Source organism: Camellia sinensis, chromosome 11 (genome assembly GCF_055761805.1).
Source record: "Camellia sinensis isolate YWXY chromosome 11, ASM5576180v1, whole genome shotgun sequence".
Lineage (NCBI taxonomy): Eukaryota > Viridiplantae > Streptophyta > Magnoliopsida > Ericales > Theaceae > Camellia > Camellia sinensis.
Window position 1 is genome coordinate 167,169,346 of NC_138971.1, and position 24,586 is coordinate 167,193,931.

A 24,586-nucleotide genomic window follows, 5' to 3' on the forward strand; every position below is an offset into this window, starting at 1 on the left:
TCATCATGTCAATGGTCTCTATTAATTTCCTTCCTCTTTTTTGCCATTCCTAAAGCTTTTTCCGGTACTAGTTCTCTTGCCACACTTTGGCATAGAAGACTAAGGCATCCTTCTTCTGCTAGCATGAATAAAATGATTTCACAGCGTAATGTTTCTTTGTCTCACAAAGATTGTACTTCACTTTGTCATTAATGTTGTGTATCCAAGAGCCATAAGCTCCCATTTGTGCTATCTGCTAATAAATCTACTGCACCTATTTCTTTAATTCACTCAGATGTATGGGGTCCTTTTACTCAATCTGTTTCAGTTATAAGTATTATGTTATCTGTTAGGTTTTTATTCTTGGCAATCCCGTTTGACAAAACTCCTTTCAGTTGTACTTGTTTTCGTACATTTATTTCAGTGAGGCTATGAGTTTCTTAGATGCGAATCCAACCTGAATTGTGCCTTTGCAGAGAAGTTGTAATGTTAATTCTTTTAAGTTTGCCACTTCACTGACTAGGACGAGGATCGAGCTGCCTGGTCAGCTCGCGAGGGTTCAAGGGGAAGTGCCCCTTGGCAGGGTCAAGGGGCAGCGCCCCTGAAGCAAAATGTAAAAATGCATTCAAAGTTACCTGTCCGCTCGAGCAGAGAATGCTGAGTTTCAGAAGTTTGGTGAGTCTGCAAATATACTGTGATCCGTGTTTTCACGCTCAAGCGTCCATTTCCCCGCTCAAGCGTACATCCTGGTTTGGAACACGTCATATAGTGTCCCCGCTCGAGCGTCCATTCCCACGCTCAAGCGGACCACGCAATTTCAGATTCTATAAATTCGTATGTTGCTCCAAATCTAGGGTTACGCCTCCAGATCTTCTTCTTGGGTTCTAGGGTTTATATCTGGGGTTATTTTGCTAGTTTTCTTTGATGTTTCATTGAGTATTCAACTCATGGTTTAAGGAGGATACATCAAAGGATTGTTTGTTCATTTTATACAAAAGAGAGAGTTGTTCTTCGGTGGATTCTGAAGAATTCGAGCCTGAAGCTTTGGTGGATTCTGGAATGGCTCATCGTCAAGACAATTCCGAGGTGAAGACGGGCTGGAAGAGGCACATAAGGGTTGGTTCACTTCGAGCGTGGATTCGCTAGGTAATTTAGAGTATACCTGTGTAATTTCTTTATATCTTCTTAGTGGATTGTTTTGTGGCTGTTGCCCGTGATTTGTTTATCACAATTGGAGGTGCTCCAATTGTGATTTTTCCACGTTAAAATCGTTGTGTCGATTTGTCTTGATTGTTTGATTGGGATTGTTTTATTGCTTAAAATTGATACATAATCACATATCAATATCTAGCGGATTTCTAGATTTTTCAATTCTTTGTTGATGATTTTAGCAATTTTACTTGGTTGTATCCTTTGTCGTACAAGAGTGAGGTTTACTCTAAGTTTCTAAAGTTTAAAGTCTATGCTGAGCTTCAATTCTCTACCTCTCTTAAGATTTTGAGAACTGATGGTGGTGGACAGTATACTAGTGGTCAATTTCAGAAATTTTTCACCACTTCAGGTGTTGTTCATCAAATGAGTTGTCCTCATACTCCATCTTAGAATGGAGTGGCCGAAAGAAAACATTGCCACTTGATTAAGACAGCTATAACACCTCTTGATCAATCTTCCATACCTCTTGAGTTTTGGTTTGAAGCTCTTGCCACTGCTACCTATTTGATTAATAGAATGCCTAGTCCTAAGCTAGGTAATCTTAGTCCTTTTGAACTCTTGTTTCATAAGTCTCCTGACTATGCATTTCTTAGAGTCTTTGGCTATAAGTGCTATCCTTGGCTTTTCCCTTATACTACCTACAAGTTACAACCTCGGTCTCATGAGTGTGTTTTCATTGGTTATCGTTCAAGCTATAAAGGATACAGGTGTCTCAATTTAGCTATTGGTGTTGTTCATATTTCAAGGCATGTTGCTTTTGATGAAACCTCATTTCCTTTTGCTACATCTAGTTCCTTCTTACCTCTCATTATTTCTACTAAACAAGCTGTAAAATTTTTCTTTTGGGGCTCTTCATTTGTGTCTCTTTCTTCTCATGTCAACAGCACTTCTTCTTTGTCTTCTCCTCATTCTTTATCTTCTCCTGCTGCACCTGTTTCAGTCTCTTCGCCAGTTGTCTCTGGTTCAGTTTTTTCACCAGCTGCTCCAACAGCTACTTCACCAGCTGCTCCTACAGCTACTCCACCAGCTGCTCCTACTATAACTATTTCCTTTGTCCCAGCTGTTGCTGCTTCTGCAACTCGTATTTCAGTGTCTTCACCTCCAGCTATAAGTCTTTCCATTTCTATTCTTCCTCCTCCTTTGTCTCTTAACTCTTATCATATGATCACTAGAGCTAAAGCTACTCACACTGGATTTTCTGCTTCTCTCCTCACTTCTGAACCAAAGTCTTACAAAGAAGCTCTTCAAAGTTCTCATTGGTTTAAGTCCATGATTGAAGAATTTTAGGCCCTTCAAGCACTTGTTCCTTCTCCTCATCAAAATGTTGTGGGTTGTAAATGGATTTTTCGTATCAAAAAGAATTCTGATGGATCTATTGCTAGATACAAATCTCGCCTTGTTGCCAAAGGCTATCTTCAGGAGGCAGATGTGGATTTTCTTAATACTTTTAGTCCTGTTGCTAAGCAGCCAACCATATGGGTGTTTCAGTGTATTGCTCTTCATTACAATTGGAAAATTCAACAATTGGATGTCTCCAATGCCTTTTTGCATGGCACACTTGAAGAAGATGTTTATATGTCTCAACCTCCTGGCTTTGAGAGTTTTGCATTTCCTGCTTATGTTTGCAAATTAAACAAAGCTCTCTAAGGGTTGAAACAAGCTCCCCGAGCATGGTTTTCTATCTTCTCTAATTTCTTGTTGAAGCTTGGTTTTGTCAATTGTCATTGTGATAACTCTTTGTATGTTCAAGCCACTTCTTTCTCTCTTACCTATCTTTTGGTCTATGTCGATGATATTCTTGTGACTGGAAATTCTTCTTCTCATATTCAAACTCTGATTTCCCATATGCATTCAATTTTTTCCCTTAAAGAGCTTGGTAATCTTTCCTATTTTTTGGGTACCTCCGTTTCTTCTACCGCCTCTGGTTATTTCTTGTCTCAATCTCGCTATGCTTCCTGTTTGCTTCACAAAGCTGGGATGAGTGATTGCAAGCCTGCTTCTTCTCCTATGTCAGTTAAACCCTTTTCTCCTTCTTCTTCCTTTGAGGTTTTTGCTAATCCTTCTCTTTATCGCAGTTTGGTTGGAGGTCTTTAGTATTTGACCATTACTAGGCTAGATCTGGCCTTTGCTATCAATCATATGTGTCAGCATATGCAGTGCCCTTCTTAGAATGATTTTGCTTTGGTTAAACGCCTGCTTCGGTTTGTCAAAGGCACCTTGCATCATGGTCTGTCTTTTTCATCTAGCACTTTTGATGTTCATGCTTTTTCAGATACTAATTGGGCTGGTGATCCTTGTGATAGAAAGTCTACTTCTGATTTTTGCCTTTTTCTGGGTTCTAATTTGGTTTCTTAGATAGCCAAGAAGCAACCCACTGTGGCTCGATCCTCCACTGAAGCTGAGTACAGGTCTATGGCTCAAGCTAGTGCTGATGTTGTTTGGCTTCAGATGCTTCTTTCTGACTTGTACATTTCCTCTTCCTCTATTCCCCGTCTTATGGACTAATAACTTGTCTGCTTTATCTCTAGCCTGTAATCTTATCTTCCATGCTAGAACCAAGTATATTGAAATTGATTATCACTTTGTTCGAGAGAAAGTTTCTGCCAAACAACTGTTTCTTCGTCATGTTTCTTCTTCCGATCAAGTGGCTGATATCTTCACCAAGTCTTTACCAGTTTCTCGGTTTCTTTTTCTTCAATCCAAGCTTCTCGCTGGTCTCCCTCCTTTCAGCTTGCGGGGGCTGATAAAGGAACTGTTATTGCACCTACTGATAAGGCTACTACTACACCTGCTATGGTTGATACAAATCAAGAAAGCAAAGATAGAGCAGCTACACTCACAGCTATCAATAGAGCAGTTGGAGCCAAGTCTGCAAAGCTTGCAAGTATAGGAAATTGTAAGCAGAGCATTAGAGCTAAGGGTTCATCACAAGGTCGTATGACCCTGTATACAATTAAGTCTCTTTGTAACAAATTAACAAATTCAGTTTTGGTTAGTTAGATTGTTAGACACTTCACTCTGTATATATTCGAACACTTGTAAAGGAATAGATAGATTTGAAGATTCAGTTTTACTTTTGAATAATATCAGTAGATATTTTCTCTCTCTCTAAAGTTCATCACACGTAAACTCACCCAAGACCCGAGTTTTCTCCTCCGACCCTTAAAATATCGAAAACTGGCACTAGTCATTTTTACCATCGTTGTCTCGCCCAATTTATTCTTATCGAAACGTTTTTAGTGGTTTTGCGGTGAGACTGTCAGCAGAGGAAGCTAAATCTATAGAAAAGATTGATGGGTTTATGTCAACTCGGCGCCAAAGAGTGTTATCTTTGCACACAACTCACTGTCCACGTTTCATGGGGTTGAACTTGCACCAGAATTCAGGGGCTTGGGTGGGCTCAAACTACGGCAAGGGCATGATCATTGGAGTTCTCGACAGCAGATTTAATCCATATCATCCCTCGTTTAACCATGAGGGAGTCCCGCCTCCGTTGGTGAAATGGAAAGGGAAGTGCAAGTTTAAGGAGACAATAGCGGCGTGCAATAACAAACTTATCAGAGCAAGGAATTTCCCACTCAACGATGTAGGCTATGGAACCCACACGGCGAGCACAGTTACCTGGAATTTTGTGAGCAATGCAAGTGTGTTTGGGGAAGCCAATGGCACGGCAGCTGGGATGGCCCCACATGCTCACTTGGTAATTTACAAAGTTTGTACGCTGTTTGGATGTTTTGAATCTGATGTTTTGGCAGGAATGGATACTGCCGTGGAGAACGGTGTCAATATCCTGTCCATATCACTCGGCGGAGACTCGCTCCCTTTCTCTGAGGATATTATTGCAAAGGGCACATTTGGAGCAATGCAAAAAGGCGTTTTTGTAAGCTGTTCGATGAGTAATTCTGGTCCTAAAAACACTTCATTAACAAACGAGGCTCCATGGATTCTAACCGTCGACACGAGCACCGTAGATAGAAGCATAAGAGCCACGACAATGCTCGGAAACAAAGAGGAGTATGACGGCGAGTCGCTTTTCCAGCCTAGTGATTTCTCCTATACTTTGTTGCCTCACTACTAGAAAAATGACCTTTTGCTATTATATAATTTGCGACCACCTGATTAGCCGTCGCAAATAACTAATTTATCCCTCATTTTCTTTTATTTATTTTTCCATTTTCTTTATATTTGCCCTAGCCCCTAATCGTTCTCTCTCTCTCTCTCTCTCTTGGTCCCTGAATCTCGCTCTCTCTCTATCTCTGAATCTCGTGCTCTTTCTCCTTAATGATCTTCTCTGATCAACACCTCTACTACACATGTATATGTGCCTCTATATATTATATATATGTTGTGAATATCAATGTTTGAAATTGAATTTATTCTGTTGAGGTCCGAGAAAGAATCGAAGTAGTCGTCCTTAACTTCCTAAAGATCTTGAACTCTTCGACTCTGACAATCTCATATTTCTCTAGTTTGCAATTTTGCTTCAAATCTCTACTCTCAAAATGTGTATATATATATATGTGTGTGTGTATGTGTTTGTTTTAAGTATTGAGTCAGTGTTGATTTTAATTTGATAAATTTGGGGATTTGTGAGTGTTACAGATTAATAGAAGATGGAATAATAGTAGAGGGTTTGTTGACTGATGTTTCGTGGATTTTTCTCTCTCGCTCGTTTTGCACGAGGTCTTTGATGAGACTACTAAATCTTTCATTAGAGGTAATAATAGGATCATCATCTTTTCTTTCTCATTTGCTTTCTTAATCAATCTCTTGAAAAGTACACATTGCCTCAGCATATGTATCCTTCAATTTAGGCTATTAGTGTATCAATTTAGGTTTTTGGAAATTCCATTAATGTTTATTTTCTTCAATTTAGGATAAATTAGGCTTGTGTGTGGTTGGTTATGATGAATGGTTTATTGTTTTTGTTGAATTAGTGCTTTGCTCTGTGAAAAATCTAATAATCCCCTAGATATTGATTTGTGATTATGTATCAATTTTAACTGGTAAATAGCAATCACAATCAAAGACAAATCAACACAATGATTTTACGTGAAAAAACCACAATTTGAGCGCCTCCACTTGTGATAAAAACCCACGGGCAAAAGTCACAAAGCAATCCACTAAGAAGATATAAATGAATTACATAAGTGTACTCTCAATTACCTAGTGAATCCATGCTCGAATTGAACCGACCCCTATGTGCCTCTTCCAGCCCCATCTTCACCTCGGAATTGTCTTGCCCAACGTTGAATCCACAACGCCGATGTCGAATCAACGATGATGAGCCACTCCAGAATCCACCAAAGCTTCAGGCCCAAATTCCATAGAATCCACCGAAGAACAACTCTCTCTTTTGTAAATAAAACAAAACAAACAAACCCTTTGATATAATCCACTCAATTCATGATGAAACTCTCACAAATATCAAAGGAAACAAGTAAAGAAGCTCTAGATGAAAATCCTAATACCCAAGAAGAAGATCTGGAAGCCGTAACGCTAAAATCTGATAGAACCACATATTTATAAAAAAAAACAAATCTATGATCTTCGCTCGAGCGTAAGAATGGCCGCTCGAGCGGACTGACGCTCGCGTGCAGGAAAGGCCGCTCGAGCGAAAAAACAGCTCGATCCCTGACATAGTCAGCGAAATGGCAAACTTGAAAGAATTAACATCACAAACTTCTCTGTAAGGCACAATTCAGGTTCAATTCGCTTCTAAAAATTCATAACCTTACTGAAATAAAAGATAGAATAAAATTACAACTGAAAGGAATTTTGTCAAATGGGATTGCCAAAAATAAAAACCTAACAATCTCCCAGTTTGGCAATGCCGTGACAAAACACACCTAACAAATAAAATTCTAATCACACCAACCCATTACAGCCAACAAAAACAAACTTCTTTCTCAAGGTCATGATCTGCAAAACAGCTATAAGTGCCACAAGAGTATATGAAAAAGCAATAGACATATGACAAGATTATCTTGATGCATGAGATGGAAAACATATGGGAAACACATATGACAAGATTATCTTGAAGCACGAGATGAAAAACATATGGGAAACATGCAAAATACTCAAATTTGAGATTTTAAGAACCATGCAAAAACACACAATTCTCCCCCTCAAAATTCTCCCCCTTTTGTCATGAATTGTCAAAGGAAGCTCAAACAATGAAAACAAGAGCATAAACCACACAAGCAGGGACAAAATGATGTAAAAATTAATAACCTGTGAGAAGTAAGCAATAAATAAGCAGTGGATAGCAACATACAAACCAACTAATGCTAATCTCCCTTACCAAACCAAACAATATAAGTTCATGCAAAAAAAACCCTTGCAATGATAGACTAAACTCCCACTTACTAAAAGCAACCACAAACACTACACTTAAAACAATGAACAAGCGGAAAAAAATAATATGGTGGAGCAAGTAAGAAATTTCATATTTGTACCTTAAAAACACACAGGATTATCCAAGAAACACAATTACTTGAAAACACAATGTGCACAGTGTAGACTCGACTTTCTTCGCGCGCCCCCTTTCGAAGAGGCGCGAATTGGTCCTACAGTTCGGACTCCCATCACGGTTCTGAATATAATCTCACAAAGTGCAATGTGAGACTGATAAACACCAAAGAGTCCAATCCGGCAAGTCATTTTGGAAAATCAAATTTTAAATCAAATAATGCCAAAACTGGACTGCTTTGCAAGATTACAGAGTCGCCACCTAAATATTTTATTTTGGGAATTTTAGGAAACATTGACTCGTGCCAAATGTCACGTGTTCGTCATCACCAAAGTTGCCTCAGCTTAGGAACTTGGGTACGAGAGGGGAAGGTCCTGAAATGAGCACCTCCGCTCGCCCGATCAAAGATCGGCCTTTACTAAGCATGATATGTTGTTTTATAAACACATGTGTTCTTATTCCGGTTATTAGTTAACTTTACTATGTGACTCACACATACAAGTATAGACTAAATCGTAAGACTTGGAACGAATTCAACTCATGTTTGTTTTCGAAAATGGTTTGAAAATGCCACCCTCAAGTGGGCTAAAGCACGGATTTGCCACCCTCAAGTGGGCTTAAAACATGATGATTTGCCACTTCGCAAAGTGGGCTTAAAACTCACATTTATCGAATTGTTCCAATTCAAGCAACAAAGCCTTCAACCACAGGCATTCATATAGTTTATCAAATAAGCACATAGCCTTATGGCAAGCATGCTATCATAGCAACACTCACACTCATGCAAGTATGCTAAAGCTTAAAACTTACAGTATACTCCAAGCCAAAACAAAAACTAGTTAGAAATATACATGATCATAACTATGCTATATGCCTAATGCAACACATGCAATAATGCAACTAATAGGCTCGGCTATCTAAGATGGCATATGAATGCAACAATTTGATACACGTATTCAAATAGGTATTGAATGATGCACCGAGCCCGGTGCATGCAAGACAAATGAATGAATGCAAACATGCAAGCATAAGGTATGCTAATCAAAACGTGTCCTAATCTAACCATTGAAAGCAGTTAAATAAAAGGGAGAAAGACATGGGGTTAGAAGACATGCACGCACGCACACACACACACACTTATTACAACATTGCGCACTCGTGAAGGGGGGTCCGAATAAATAAGCTAAGCTACACTAAGCTAAGCTAATTATTACAAAACGAAACTAATTAACTAACTTAGCTAATTAATTATTACGAATAACTGGCTATGCTAAGCTAATTAAGATATTACAAAACAAATTAAACTAATTAATAAAGCAATTAAGATGGCCATGCGGGCGAGGGAGACATTCATGCTTGGTTACGTCCTCCTGAAAATCCATCGCCTTGCCACCGGTTGCCTCTGTTTGCACCTTTTTTGTTTTCTGAATATCGAACCAACTTCCAGACTACTTCTGCCCCAAAACAGGAACATTTTTGCACCAAAAATGGACTGATGACCGGTCGGCCACAAACACTGGCCGATCGGCTAGCTTAATGGCCGGTCGGCTACCTCAAGTGGCCGGTCGGCCACCCATTTTTCCAAAATTCTATTTTTACTACAACAGGAGCAACAAAGGCAAAACAATGTATTTGCAAGGAAATGTGTATACTGCCACCCTCCTCATCATTTCTCAAGCTCAAAGGAGTGTAGCACTTGGCTCTCAAGCCATCAACCAAGCATTTTCATGCATGATGGCCAAAGAACCAAGCTTGTACAAGCTTAATGAATGCACACATAAGACTCAAATGGCCACCACCCTATCATGCATGATCAAGGATGACGGCAACCAAGAAACGTGACACGTTTCACCACTTTGAGTATAAAACGTCCCACATTTCTTATGTTTGGATTAACGTCCGATCCAAACACATGCAATGCAACACAAATGCTTATCTTGTTCATGTTTTACTTGGTTCATTTTGTTTACACATTTTAACATTACCAAGCCATTCTTTAGTCAATTTGTCCAAAGTGAGAGTCCTCTAACGAGAGAGGTGTCAACCAAAGGATGGTTTAAGACATGAGAGAGATCATGCCTTTGGCTAGGAGGAATCCTCAAAAGAGAGTTAAAGCCATTGAGTATAAGCTCTCTCTCAAGCTTAAACACAATCATAAGGTTAACCACCCCTCAAAACAAATGGAAAAATGAAGAAGTAAGGGAGGTTGCAGACTTTTTAGTGCTGAAATGGCATACTAAAGACACTAAATCATGCGAGATCATGCAAGCAACACATACACAACATGTTGAAAGCCAAAAGCATCAAAACTAGTGGGGAGCATTACACTAGAAGCATGCAATATCAAGCTTAAAGGACCAAACCAGCTCTGAACAGAGCTTAAACATGCCAAAATAGCGGCTAAAATATGTTGAGATAGAAGCATAAAAGGCAAGAAAATCATGTGCACATGTTGGCTCGCAAGCAAGGCTCAAAACACAACTCTCAAAAGTAATGAAAGAGTGAAATAAGTGAGAGTGTGACAGAGGTATATGCACTAAAATCACATGCTAAATGATGCTATATCATGCAATCATCTTAAGCAAAGCATGTTAAAGGCCTTAAAACACTAAGCTAGTGAAGGCAGTTGCACTATAACTATACAAAACATGGCTCATATGACCAAGACCACTCAAAACAAAGTTAAAGCATGTTAAAACACTAGCAAAAATATGCTGGAGTTAAGCTAACACAAGCTAGAATGATAGGCTAACTCATTAGGCATGCTAAGTTAGTAAGCATAATTACACTACAAGTGCAAGAAGCAAGCAACAAGTGCTCCAACCAACCAAAAATAGAGTTGAAATATGTCAAAATAGAGCCTAAAACATGCTTGAATTAAGCTACAAAAATGTAGAAATACATGCTCACATGTTAGGTTATCTACACTTGCAAACAAGACACAAGGAGGGGAGGCCACCCCCTCCTATTTTGGACCTCAAAACCAAGTTTTTACCACTGAAATTCTCCTGGTTCAGTGGTTAAAAGGCCAAAAAAGAGTTGTTTTAAAAGCTTTAAAAGATGGCACAACACATAGCAAACAAGCTACAAAAGAGGGTGGACCACCCCTAACTTCAAAAAGGCCTTAAACCACCATTTTTAAACCTTAAAAATAGAGGTTTTTGTAGTTGAAAACCAGGCCAAAAACAATTTGTAGAGGTGGCAAAACAAGTGTACAAAATAAGCTTAAATGGGGTAAGTTCTATACCTTTGAAACAAAGCACACAACAGGCACAAATCTGAGCTTAAACCACCATTTTAGAACTCAAAGGAGGCCCTAAGAGAGCTTCAAGTAACCTCAGCCCAAGGATGAACCACTTTGGTTAAGGGTAGATAGGTTAAAGTTGGAAGTATACAAGCTTGTAAACACAAAAGCTCAAAAGAGAGAGAAATTCTAGAGAGAGAGAGATTTTAGAGAGAGAGGCTCCCACACTTTATAACCTTGCAATATGAGAGATATGGCTTCCATATATAGCAAAAATACAAGCCTTGGTCAAAAATATCAAGATAGAAATATCTAGAGTAGTGTAGGACAACTGGAGGAGAAATATCTACAAATTCTGAGCTTTCTGGACATTTGTGGCCGACCGGCCACATTGTTGGCCGACCGGCTACTAATGGTGGCCGAAAAGGGTCACTTTTGGGCGACCTATGGCCGGCAAACTCCATTTGTGGCCGGCACACTCCCCCAGTGGCCGACAGCAAAAACTGGTGCATGTCCCCAACTTCAAACAAGCATAACTCCTTCATCTGGACTCCTTTTCAGGTCATTCTTGAACCTAAACTGAAGCCCCGGAAGTCTTCTTTCCAATGGTAGAAGCCTCACATCAAAATTACAAGTGCAATAAGAGATATCCCTATTTTAGTGTAGACTGCTCAGTTTCGGTCCAACCAGGTTGATGCCCAACTTCAACCAGCCATATCTCCCTCATCTGGCCTCGGCTTGAGGAGATTCTTGAATTTAAAATGAAGCCCCGGAAGTCCACTTTCCAACGGTGGTGGCCTCATAGCTGAAATCCAAGTGTAAAAATGGATAGGTCTGATTTAGCGAAGGCTGCTCGACTCTCTCTCTTAACGATTCATGCTCATCTTCTCCCCCAACTTGGTTTCTTCCCTCTCCTCGAATTTTATTCAACTCCAAACCCATAAACAAGATGTTTTAGAGATTTTTCAAGGAATTCACCTCTCTTTCATTCATTCCACTTTGTCCTTGCTCGGTTTACCGAAAAGCGCACCATTTAACGAAATACGAGCCTCGAAACATCGTAGGAACTTTGTTTCAAAAATATTTTGAAAGAGAGGGTTTTAAGGTCTAAAAATCTTTGGTCCAAAATATTTTTAGTCCAAAAATGGGGTGTAAGGTTGCGATTTGACTCTCTCCTTGCCGAAGAAATCAAACTTTTGCATAACATAGCCTGCACTATCGAATAATCAATCAATAGCGCCCAAGTCGTAAGGGCTGTCAAAAATGGGGTGTCTACACACAGTCTCTAGAAGATTCCTCACAAAAGAAAGTGATGCAATATGTGAAAAGCATAGATCTCATGATAAAAGTGTGCGTGTGTGACTCTTAGAGTTCGACAAACACTAGATTCAAATCCTAGTAGTGATCTGATAGCTGGACCTCCAGCAAAAGAATCTAAGCACAACTAAGGAAAGTCAAACCACTAGGAATCAAGGCGTATTTGTTAAGTAAAAGCATAGGCTCCCTCTCAATCAATGATTCCTTCTTCTTTTTTCTTTCTTTCTTTTGCACATTTTTTTTCTTTCTTTTACACATTTTTTTCTTCTCTTTTGCACACTCATCGGCCGCTTTCACGCTCAAGAGTATGGAAATCGAACCAGAGAAGCATGGATTCAATAAGGATAGCCTAGTTGGTGACTCTGAGGTAGCCTTTTCCTCATGCCTTGACTGCAAAGAATTGAGGGGAAAGTCATGGAGATGCAAAAAGATGGAAGGTGATTAAGAGACTCAACATCACCCATGTTGTGCTAATATAGGTCAATTCCTCTAGAAAAGCAAAAGACACACTACTAGAAGTCCATAGAGATAATTGATCACAAAGGCGGAAGATTCCGATATTTGCTAATCCAAGAGTGTGTACAAAATGAGGCATACTAATCAAAGTACACACACTCCAAAATGAGTAATGACCACAGAAAGCACACACATATTAACATGTAATGGATATTCTTATCAATTCCAATATGCACCAAGGACTTTTCAAAAATTTCAAGCTTGCAAAACCATACTAAGAAAATCTTTTTGGATTTTTTTTTAATAAAACAAAGCAAGACAGAAAACAAACAGGCACACATTAAATGACTCAAAAAAAATAAAATAACACACACACAGAGAAACCCAAAAACTTAAAATAAAAAATAAAAAAAATGAATAATTAAATTAACACAAGTCAAGTTTTCTCACCCAAGCCGCTTTTGTATGAACAAAGTTGTGAGAATTACGATTCTTCGATGGTGTCTTGACGTTGTGGTTTCCTTCCCCTTCAATGGGAACCCGTCTCGACTTGGTTTCCTACTTTCTATACCTAAGTCTAGACAAATGCAAACTCACTCCATGTTTGGTCTCAAGCAAATCAAAATGGCAAGGTCTATTATAACCCTTAACCTCATTACGACCAAAGAAGTGTTTCTTATCTCACGAGATGTTGGAATTTCTTTCATCTCTATGAGACACTCTCCCATACAACCAAGGTTTTAAAAAGTGATCGGAACCGTTACGTAACGGTTTTGGTGGTTACCACCACCCATTACGGCCGCTTTTGCAATGTGATTGAGATTCACAGGTGTGTCGGTTGTAGTGGCTGTATTAGCGGTCGTAACGGTGCCATAACGACCTGTTACACACCATTATGTAACGGTTCTGAACTGCTTCTTTCGAGAAAAAAAAAAGACTGAAAATGAGGGAAGACGGATAAAGAGAGAAGATGGAAGATGAAAAGGGAAGATGGAGGAGTAAGAGATAGAGAGAGAAGAGAGAAAAAAAAAAAAAAAAAAAAAGAACATTTTATTGATTTGTTAAAGCTGTAAGACCTATGTTATTCTATTCAGCTGCTACCATTCAACCATTTTGTTTGCGTGCGTCTATCTATATATTGTTTGAAAATAATAATAATAATAAGTGTGGTTATTATCTATTTATATATATATATTTAGGCTATTATTTATTCTTTTATTTTTGTCATTATTTAGTGATTGATTTTTTTGTAAAATATCTAGAAAACATAACACCTAAATTATATATCAATATATTTTTTATACATGTCAATTTTTTTTGATTAGTTTATTTTATTTTTATTATCCAAAAAGAGAATGAATATTCAAGTGATCCAAACCCAAACAAAAAAAAATTCTTTATAATTTATTTTTTAATTTTTATATGATTACATTAGCATGTATAATTTATTTTTTAAAACTATTCAAATTAAAAGTTCCATATGCTTCCACAAGTATAATAATTAAAAATAATAATTTTATACATCTAAGTCCAATAATTTTTTTTTTTTTTGTTGCCATAAGCATAATATGGATTTATAGCATATAAAGTCACTAATTATTAAAATAAAATGTAAAAAACTCAGTTTATAATGATTTAAAAATATGAAATATATTGGATTATATTTAAAAATTTATAAAAATTAATAAATATTTATTTTAAAACCCAATAAATATAATTATGAAAAAAAAAATGCATATCAGTAAGTTTTTTTTTAAATTGTGCGAAAAATAAAAAAATTTACGGTTCCGGTTACTGCAACCGTTACGCTATGGCCTTTACACCTCGCAACCGCAACCATGCCACCGCCACCGTTACGGCGACCGCAACCGCTTTTCAGAACCTTGCATACAACTCATAATAATAAGGGCGAATATGACCATACATACCACAATGATGACAAACAAAAGTAGGATGTGCCTTCTTTTCTTTGACCTTACCAACTCTACGAAGATTGAGAAGTATTTTCTCTCGTTAAATCTTGTGCTCCCCCTGCCCTTGAGTTCTTGTATCATGTGATGTAGATGCACTCGATTTTTGCTCTTTGTTATCACCAAAGCCAATGACATTCTTGTCATAACACATTGTTGAGACCCAATGATATTGTCCAAAGTCTTTGATCCTTTGTTCCAAAGACCAATGGTGGCCATAGCACGCTCTTCCCCTTTCTTGATCATTAATTCTTCCAAGGCAACTTGAGACACCTCAAGAGTTTTAATCTTTTCTTCATACATTGCATAGATTTACTGTAACTCATTTCTCTCTGTCTCACAAGTCAAGAGTTTTGCACAAAGAGCTTGTCGATCATTAGATATCTTGATGGCATTTTTCCTAGCCTCGGAAATCTCCTCCTTTAGTTTGGGATTCTCACTTTCACATGCTTTGAGTTTCATAGTGAGTTTGTCATTCAATTTGGATAAGTTAAGAGATTCCTTATACAACTTTTCATAAGCTTGTTTAAGCTCTTCATCATCACTCCCCAACGATTCATCATCAGTGGCATTCTCAACCGAACTCTTCGGATACTCTATTCGTCCTTCAGTTTTGGAAGTCGCCATGAAAATAAGGAATTGTTCATACCCCTCTTCGCCTTGTGCTTCGTTGTCATTTTCATCTTTATCAGACTTGGATTCATCATCCCAAATAATAGTGAATGCTTTCTTCTTCCTCAAACGATTAGGGCATTCTTGAGCAAAGTGGCCAAATCTTTAGCATTCATAGCATTGGACTCTTTCAGAGTTCCCTTGTATCTTTCTTTTCTCCTTCTTGGTTATAGAATTAATTTTGAGTGTATCTTTGCCTTTGGATTTATGAGTTGATTTCAAAAGATTAGAATTCTTTTTCGGAAAAGACTTTTTAAATTGTTTTACAAAAGCATCTGTAATCTTAGAATCCATCTCACAATCCTCATCAAAATCCTTTCCAACTCTATAAGCACTACTAAAGGCAATATCATTTTTTTTTGTTTCTTTTTGAAATTCCTATGTGCCTCATAAGTTTGGAGATTTCCAACCAAATGATCCAACTTGAGGTTGTCAACATCTTGAGCCTCCTTAATAGCCGTAACCTTTGGTTGGAACTGATCGGACAAGGACCTTAAAATTTTTCCCAAAATCTTGGATTCAGTATTCTTTCACCTAAATTGAAGCTGGAATTTACAATATCACTCAACTTCGCATAAAATTCATCAAATGTCTCACTATCTTTCATTGAAAGGTTTTCGAAACTAAACGTGAGCCTTTGAAGTTTTGAGCGTTTAACAGAAGGAGTACCCTCGTGAATAGCTTGTAAGATATCCCAAGCCTTTTTTGCGACTTTGCAATTGCAAATATAACTAAACTCTTCTGGTGTGATGGAGCAAAAGAGAGAATTGATAACTTTACTATTCCAGCTACTATTTTGGTAATCATTTGTGTCCCACTTATCAATTGGTTTGGGGAAAGTTACTCCATCAATGGTACTCGTAGGTTCGGTCCATCCATACATAACAGATTGCCAAACTTTTTCATCAATAGATTTTAAAAATGATCTCATCCGAGCTTTCCAAAAAGAATAATTAGATCCGTCAAGTAAGGGTGGTCGAACCATAGAATTTTCCTCATGAATTGAATCCATTATCACAAATCAAACAAGATCTCGCTCTAATAATTTTTTTAAAAAAAATAGAGCGACCCTCTCTGATACCAATTGAAAAATCTAATAATCGCCTAGATATTGATTTGTGATTATGTGTCAATTTTAACCAGTAAATAGCAATTCTAATCAAACAATCAAAGACAAATCGACACAACAATTTTAATAGGAAAAATCACAATTGAAGCGCCTCCAATTGCGATAAAAAATCACGAGCAAAAGCTACAAAACAATCCACGAAGAAGACATAAAGGAATTATACAAGCGTACTCTCAATTACCCAGCGAATCCAAGCCCCGAATTGAACCGACCCCTATGTGGCTCTTCCAACCCCATCTTCACCTCGGAATTGTCTGGCCTAACGTTAAATCCACAATGCCGATGTCGAATCAACAATGATGAGCCACTCTAGAATCCACCAAAGCTTCAGGCCCAAATTCCACGAAATCCACTGAAGAAAAATTTTCTCTTTTGTGAATAAAACAAAACAAACAAACCCTTTAATATAATCCACTCAATTCATGATGAAACTCTCACAGATATCAAAGGAAACAAGCAAAGAAGCTCCAGATGAAAACCCTAATACCCAAGAAAAAGATCTAGAAGTTGTAACCTTAAAATCTAATAAAACCACGTATTTATAAAAAACAGATCTGCGATCTTCGCTCGAGTGCAAGAATGGCCGCTCGAGCGGACTGGCGCTCAAGCGCAGGAAAGGCCACTCGAGTGGAAAAATACAACTCCCAGTACTTTGACAGGTGAGTGAAACTTCTAAAAGGTCGCAATCTCTACTCAAGCTTAGGAATGGCCGCTGAAAAACAGCTTGATCCCCGACATAGTCAGCGATGTGGCAAACTTGAAAGAATTAACATCACAAACTTCTCTGCAAGGCACAATTCAAGTTGGATTCGTATCTAAAAACTCATAGCCTCACTGAAATAAAAGATCGAATAAAATTACAACTGAAAGGGGTTCTGTCAAACAGGATTGCCAAGAATAAAAACCTAACACTCTGTGTTTTGGATACCTAATTAGGCTCTTTTTTTCTTTTTCTTTTCCTTTTTTTGTGTTTTTGAATATCCAAAAAGGATGTCAATTTTAGGATTCTGTTTTTAGTGTGATTTGATTGGCAGAAGAGAATGGGATCTCTTATAAACCTAATCAAATTGTAGGAGTATGTTGTTTGATTTCCATGTTTTGTGTTATTAAATGAATATTTAACTTTTTGTGAAGTCAATGGATAAGTGATAATGGCTTCAAAATCCTTTTAAAGAAAAAAATATGTAAAGTTGTTGACATCAAAAAATCAATTTTTGCGTTAGTTATAAATTACAAATGAATCTATTAGGAACATTCAAGAGGATATCATATTATTTGTAGACTATATAGCTTTAGTTGATGACGTAAGAGGGGTAAACTTTAATCTAGAATTGTGAAGAAAGAATTTAGAATCTAAAGAATTTAAGTTAAGCTGGATTAAGACAATAGTTTGCACATTGCTTCAGGATTGAAGTCCTATTCCTCCACCTGATAAATCTTATTTTGTTTGAGCACTCTATTTCAGGGGAAAGTGAACCCTACTCCATGTGAGTCATTTACTATGGTTGGCACTCAGGTAAGGTTTACTGTCTTATTCTGGTTTACTTCGATGATAAACATTAATTGGAGAACTCAATAGTGAGAAACCATGTTGTCACTACAGTGGGTGGATGAAATTTCCATTTTGAGCTTAATGTATTGAAGCCTATGATTGCAAATGCTCTTCTATATGTAAGTCTAGTTAGCATTTTTTAGATATAATTTGGAAAAGGGATATGATATATCAGACATGTAATTTAAGAACCTAGGTTCCATCCTAAATTCATTTTCTTTATTTTTGGGTTTTTCTCACTTTCCTCTCTCTATAGTTGTTCTAGTGCTTTTAGGCTTTTCGGTTCAAGTTTATTAAATTAAAGCAAAGAAAGCTTGAATCAAGTTTAAAATAGAGGAAAGCAGAAAGCTTAAAGCTTAAAGCTTTCAGATACTCCTTTCTCTTGGTATATAGTTTAAGGCCCCCTTGTTTTTTGTCAAAATCTGTTTAGTAATTTTTCTTAGATAAAAATTGCTACTGAAATGGAAATTGAACCAGCATACAAAATTTAGACCCTATTCTCAATACATGGAACTGTATCATTAAAAATAGTATTAAACTTTTAACCACACACACACACACACACACACACACATATATTCATGAAGAAAACGGGCAATAGTACCTTACCCCAGTTAGAACTTTTACTAAAAGGTACTTGTTTGATTTTTCAGGTTTCTAATGCATCTATATTGGAAGGTTGAACCAATGTTGTCTGGAGAGACTTATAGAAAGTTTACTTGGTTTGAGTATTATTACTATGATAACATTCATATTAATTAGCTACTCTTCTTTCTTTCTTTTTAAACAGTTTATATCTTAAGTGAGAAGCTGATTGCATGTTTATCAATGATAGCTTTGCAGAAACAATTGACTTGAAAGTGCCTGATTTTGTTGTCCATAAACACACACCATATATTGTCATTCTTTTGAAGGTAGTAGATGAGTGGGGCCAAAACTCATGGTGTAAGCCTTCCATGAACCAAAGAAGAGAAAAAAGAGTTTAAGGTTTGTACATCGAATGTTCATTTAAACCTACTCTGAATTGGAAAATTGAATTGCTCTGTATGTATATTGTTCTTCTTGTTTGTTAAATCATCTAGTTCCTATTGTCACCATTCAGTCTTCAATTATTGCTACATTTGGTGAATTTTGTTGTTTTGTGAGTTCAATATATAGCATCTGTGGGTTAGTACTAGTTTCGATTGAATGAAAGTTTTGATTCCTAGATTTGTTTCAAATTTGTTGTTTCATTGATTATCAGGGAGTTTGAATTTGTTGAGGCAAGAACTGGTAAATTTGAAATTGGAAGATAAAATGTCCTAGTGTTGAAATAAAATAAGACAAATATGAGAAAAATATGAGAAAAATACCTGTGTGTATAGATTTTGGAGTGATTTGGTACGTATTATATGTGATTGAGTGGAAGTTTGCAATAATACGTTGGATTAATCTCTATATGTGTTGGTTCTTTTTTGATATTTGGTTGTTTCAATCTCTCTATTAATTTGTTTTCTTGCTCAGAAATTGAAGGAAAAAAAATGGAAAATGTGATTTTGAATATTTGTAATTGGTTGCTTCAATCTCTCTTAGTTTGTTTCTCTCTATCTCTCGGTCTCTTAATCTACCTATAAATACTTATCTAGCTTTCTCATATTCTATCTTGGATTTTGGATCATTTATGATCTCTTTGTGCATCCTTAGGTTTGCAGACTTTGAGTTCAAGTTCTAAGTTTTGCGGTAAACATTCAATCGAAATTCAAGCTGAAACCCTAGCATCTTTAGCACACTCAGCAGGCCAAACTACTGTTGCCACCATTTCTTCTGCAAGGTAAACGTTACTGATTCAATGTTCATAATCGTATATAGATGATGCAATATTAAATTCTAGGTTAGTTGTTTAGTGCTTTGGATTAGTATTTACTGCCTATACCAAATCAGAATGTGATGTACGTGTATCTATATATATTTGGAATTTTTTTCTGTTATGTTTTTGGTTGTGGGTGTGACTTTTTGGTCCCATCACCAAATAATGAGTTTATAATATATTAACATTTGGCTGCATCATATTCATAGGTCAAAGTTAGGTTGAGTTGAGATTGGTACATTATTAGAAAAGAGTTGTTAAAATCTAGATATAGGTGAGGCAATAGTCATTTGCAGCTATATTGTGGTTTTGATGGCCCACAAATGCTGCCTACAGTTAAAGGGATCTTGCTTACCCTTCTTTAGCAGTACTTAGGTAACAAATTATGCAAACTTATAGCTTTATAATGTCTTACTTATCTGTTAAAGGGATCTTTCCTTTTTCCTCAAACTTGATCCTTATGGGAACATTTGTTCATAAGGGTTTTTTTTTTTTTTTTTTTTGTGCATCTGTTGGTATAGAATTTGTTAATTTTTATACATAATGTATTATTGATAGCTATATTTTCTCTTAGGCCCATTGAGTCTTCTTCTAACGCAGGTGACACCGAGCAAAAATCTTTCTATAATAGTTATGATGCCCAAACTCATCAAAGGCCTTCTGCAATCACTTCATTTCTTGTTTCTCAAAATTCTGGAGCTTACTTCCCTACCAAAATTACGTCACTTCAAGACCTGAAAAGAACCAGACCACCTCAGTTACTGTCTCTAATGAAGATTGTGTAAGAAACACTAGGAAGGGCAACAATACGAGGTAAGTTATTTTATCATGTGCGAAGTATTATTTATCAATAGCATTAAATTTGCTTCTTGTTTCACATAACATGGTGAAACCTATACCTCTATGTTCCCGGTATAGCTATTTCGTGTTATTAGTTTTATGCAGTGTGTAGACCGCCCGAACTCCGCTCCTCGCGCGAGGGCACGAATTGTAGTTCTAGCTACTACAGTTCGGACTCCTGTCACGGTTCTAAATCTAATCTCACAAAGTGCAATGTAAGACTGATAAATCACCAAAGAGTCCAAATCCGGAAAATTGATTTTAATCAAAAGCGCCAAACATGGACTGCTTTGCCAGATTTCAGAGTCACCACCTAAATATTTTATTTTGGAAAATTTAGGAAAGCCTGACTCGTGCCTAAGGCCACGTGTCCGTCATCACCAAAGTTGCCTCGGCTCGGGAACTTGGGTACGAGAGGGGAAGGTCCTGAAATGAGCACCCCCGCTCCCGATCAAAGGATCGGCCTCTACTAACATGATATGTTGTTTTTGAAAACACATGTGTTCTTATTCCGGTTTATTAGCTAGCTTACTATGTGATGTGCACAGCATACAAGTATAGACTAAATCACTCGATTTGGAACAAAACATCTCATGTTTGTTTTTCAAAAATGGTTTGAAGTTGCTACTCGCAAGTAGGCTAAAACGTGGATTTGCCACCAAACAAGGTGGGCTTAAAACATGATGATTTGTCACTCCAAGTGGGCTTAAAACTCACATTTTGATGAATTGTTCCAATTCAAGTAATGAAGCCTTCATCCACAGGCATTCATGCAGTTATAGAAATTAAGCAAATAGCCTCATGGCAAGCATGCTATCATGGCAGTCACTTACACACATGCAAGGATGCTAAAGCATAAACACTCACAGTGTACTCCAAGCCAAAAAAGAAGCTAGTTAGTAATCAATGCATGATCCTAGCTATGTGAACAATGCCTAATGCAACACATGCAAAAATGCAGCTAAAATAGGCTCGGCTATCTAGAATGGCATATGAATGCAACACTTGATAACATGCTTTGAAACACGTATTCAAGAAAGTGTATTGAAATTCATTGCAGTTTGAATGATGCACCGAGCCCGGTGCATGCAATACGAATGAATAATGCACGCATGCAAAGCATAAGTATGCTATTTGAAACATGCCCTAAAACTAACCATCAAAAGCTGGTAAATAAAAGGGAGAAAGACGTGGGGTTGGAAGACATGCATCACACACACACACGCTTATTACAACATTTGCCCTCTCAACGGAGGGTCTGAATAAATCAACTAACTAGCTACGCTAAGCTAACTAATTATTACAAACCAAAACTAATTAACTATTCCTAGTTAACTAATTTGTTATTACAACACAAATCAATTAGTTAAGCACGTTAACCAATTAAGTACAAAACCAACGAATTAGCTAACTAAGTAAAGCAGCTATGTAAAGTAGTTAAAAGAGGTCCTCGGGGTGAGGGGTGCATGCATGCTCGATTGCCTCGCTCGGAAATCCATTGCTATGCCCAGGATTGCCTCTGTTTACATTTGATTTGATCTCTGAAAGATGCACTAACTTCCAGATTGCTTCTGCTCCAACATGGGGACCTCCTGGTGGGCTGCCGACCAGAAAAGGAGGCTGTAGACCAGAAAAACTAGTTGTAGACCAGAAAAACTGGTCGGTCGACCACCCCTACTGGTCGGTCAACCAGTTGATTTGCCAAGCTCCAGTTTTGCTGCAACAGAGAACAACAAGGGGCATAGCAGTGTATTTGCAAGATATGTGTGCACAACCACCCTCCCTATCATTTCTCAAGCTCAAGGGAGTGTGGCGCTCGGCTCTCAAGCCACCAACCAAGCATCACAATGCATGATGGTCGGGAACCAAGCTTGTACACGTCAATGAATGCACAAATAGACTCAATGAGCCTACACCCTATCATGCATGATCAAAGGCGTCGGCGACCAAGAAATGAGGCTCGTTTCATCACTTCAAGTATGAAACGTCTCTCATTTCTTGTTTTTGGATTATCGTCCGATCCAAACACATGCAATGCAACACAAAAATGTTATCTTGACGTGTTTTACTTTGATTCATTTTGTTTACACATTTTAGATTACCGATAAGTTCTTTAACCGGTTAAGTCCAAAAGTGAGAAGTCCTCTAATCGGAAAGGTGGACCAAGCCATAAGCATCTTGAGCATGAAAGAAGTTTCACACCGTTGGTTAGTAGAAACCCTCAAGAGAAGGCTAAAACCATTAGGCATGAACGCCTCAATTTCGTGCTCAAACCAACAAAGGGCTTAAGACCACTTTCAAAGCGATATAACAAATGAAAGATGGCATGCAATGGCATACATTTCAGCATTGAAAAAAAAAAGGATGCTAAAGACCATAGAGCATGCAAACAATGCAAGCATAACATGTTAAAGGCCAAAAACATCAAAGCTAGTAAAAAGGATCTCACAAGAGGCATGCAATACCAAGCCTAAATGACTAAACTGACTATGGACAGACCTAAACCATGCCAAAACAGAGGCCAAAACATGCAATACCAAGCCTAAATGACTAAACTGACTATGGACAGACCTAAACCATGCCAAAACAGAGGCCAAAACATCCTGAAACTCAGGCACAAGAAGCTAGAAATGCATGCTCATATGATGGCTCATAAATAAGGCATAAAGGCATAACTCTTAAACACAATTAAAGAGTGATAAACATGAGAGTATGGCAAACATATAAGCTCTAAAAAACCATGCCAAATGATGCTAAGGCATGCAAACATCACAAGTATAGCATGGTCAGGGCCTTAAAACTCAAGACTAGTGAAGCCATTTACATTATAGCTATACAAAGCAAGCCCCATAAGGCCAAGGACACCCAAAATAGTCCCAAAGCATGTCAAAACAATGCCAAAAACATGCATGGAGTATAGCTAACACATGCTAGAATGGAATGCCAAAACACCAAGTACACTAGGCTAATGAGCATGATTGCACTACAAGTGCAAAAACCAAGCAAGAGGTGATCCCACCAACCAAAAAAAGAGTTATGGCATGTCAAAATAACACCAAAAATATGCTGAGACAGAGCTAACATAAGCTAGAATGAGAGGCATAAAGCATGATGCATGTTAGGCCAACAAGTAAGATTGCACTACAAGTACAAAAACCAATTCAAATGTGACTCCACCAACCAAAATCAGAGTTGAGGCATGCCAAAACAACACCAAAAATGGGCTGATACTAAGCCAACACATGCTAAAATAACAAGATAACTCATTAGGCATGCAAGGCTAGCAAAGAGGATTTACACTACAAGTGTAAGAAGCATACAACAAGTGATCAAACCAACTAAAAATAGAGTTATAATATGTTAAAAAAGTCACAAAAACATGCTCAAACTAAGCCTCAAGAAGGGAGGAATACATGCTCATTTGATAGGCCAACAACACATGCAAACAAGAGAAGAGGAGGGGGGACTACCCCCTCCTATTTTGGACCTCAAAATCAACTTTCCACCACTGAAATTCCTCTAGAATTCAGTGGTTTAAAGGCCAAGAAGAGATGGTCTCAAAAGCTTAGGAAGTTGGCTCAAAAGGCTTTACAAGACAAAGAGCAAAGGGAGAGACAACCCCCTAACACAAAAGGGGCTTAAACTACCATTTTTAGGAATGAAAAATAGAGCTTTTTTAGTTCAACACCACCCCAAAAAAACAGCTCCAAAGTAGTTGAAAACTATGGCAAAGCTAGTATGCAAAACAAGCTAAAAGGGAGAGAGTTCTTACACTTGAAGCACAGCTGCAAAAACAGGTCCAATTCTGAGCTAGAACCACCTTTTGGAGCTCAAACAAGGCTCAAAGGAATCTCAACCCAATGGTGATCAAGTTTGATCAGGGATGCTTAGGCAAAG

At 37.7% G+C, this 24,586-nt stretch overlaps 1 pseudogene; it reads left to right on the forward strand.

Moving 5' to 3' along the window:
* The first annotated feature begins 1,707 nt into the window (after positions 1 to 1,707).
* Positions 1,708 to 24,586, forward strand: part of LOC145802853 (subtilisin-like protease) — a 34,577-nt pseudogene continuing 11,698 nt past the window's right edge.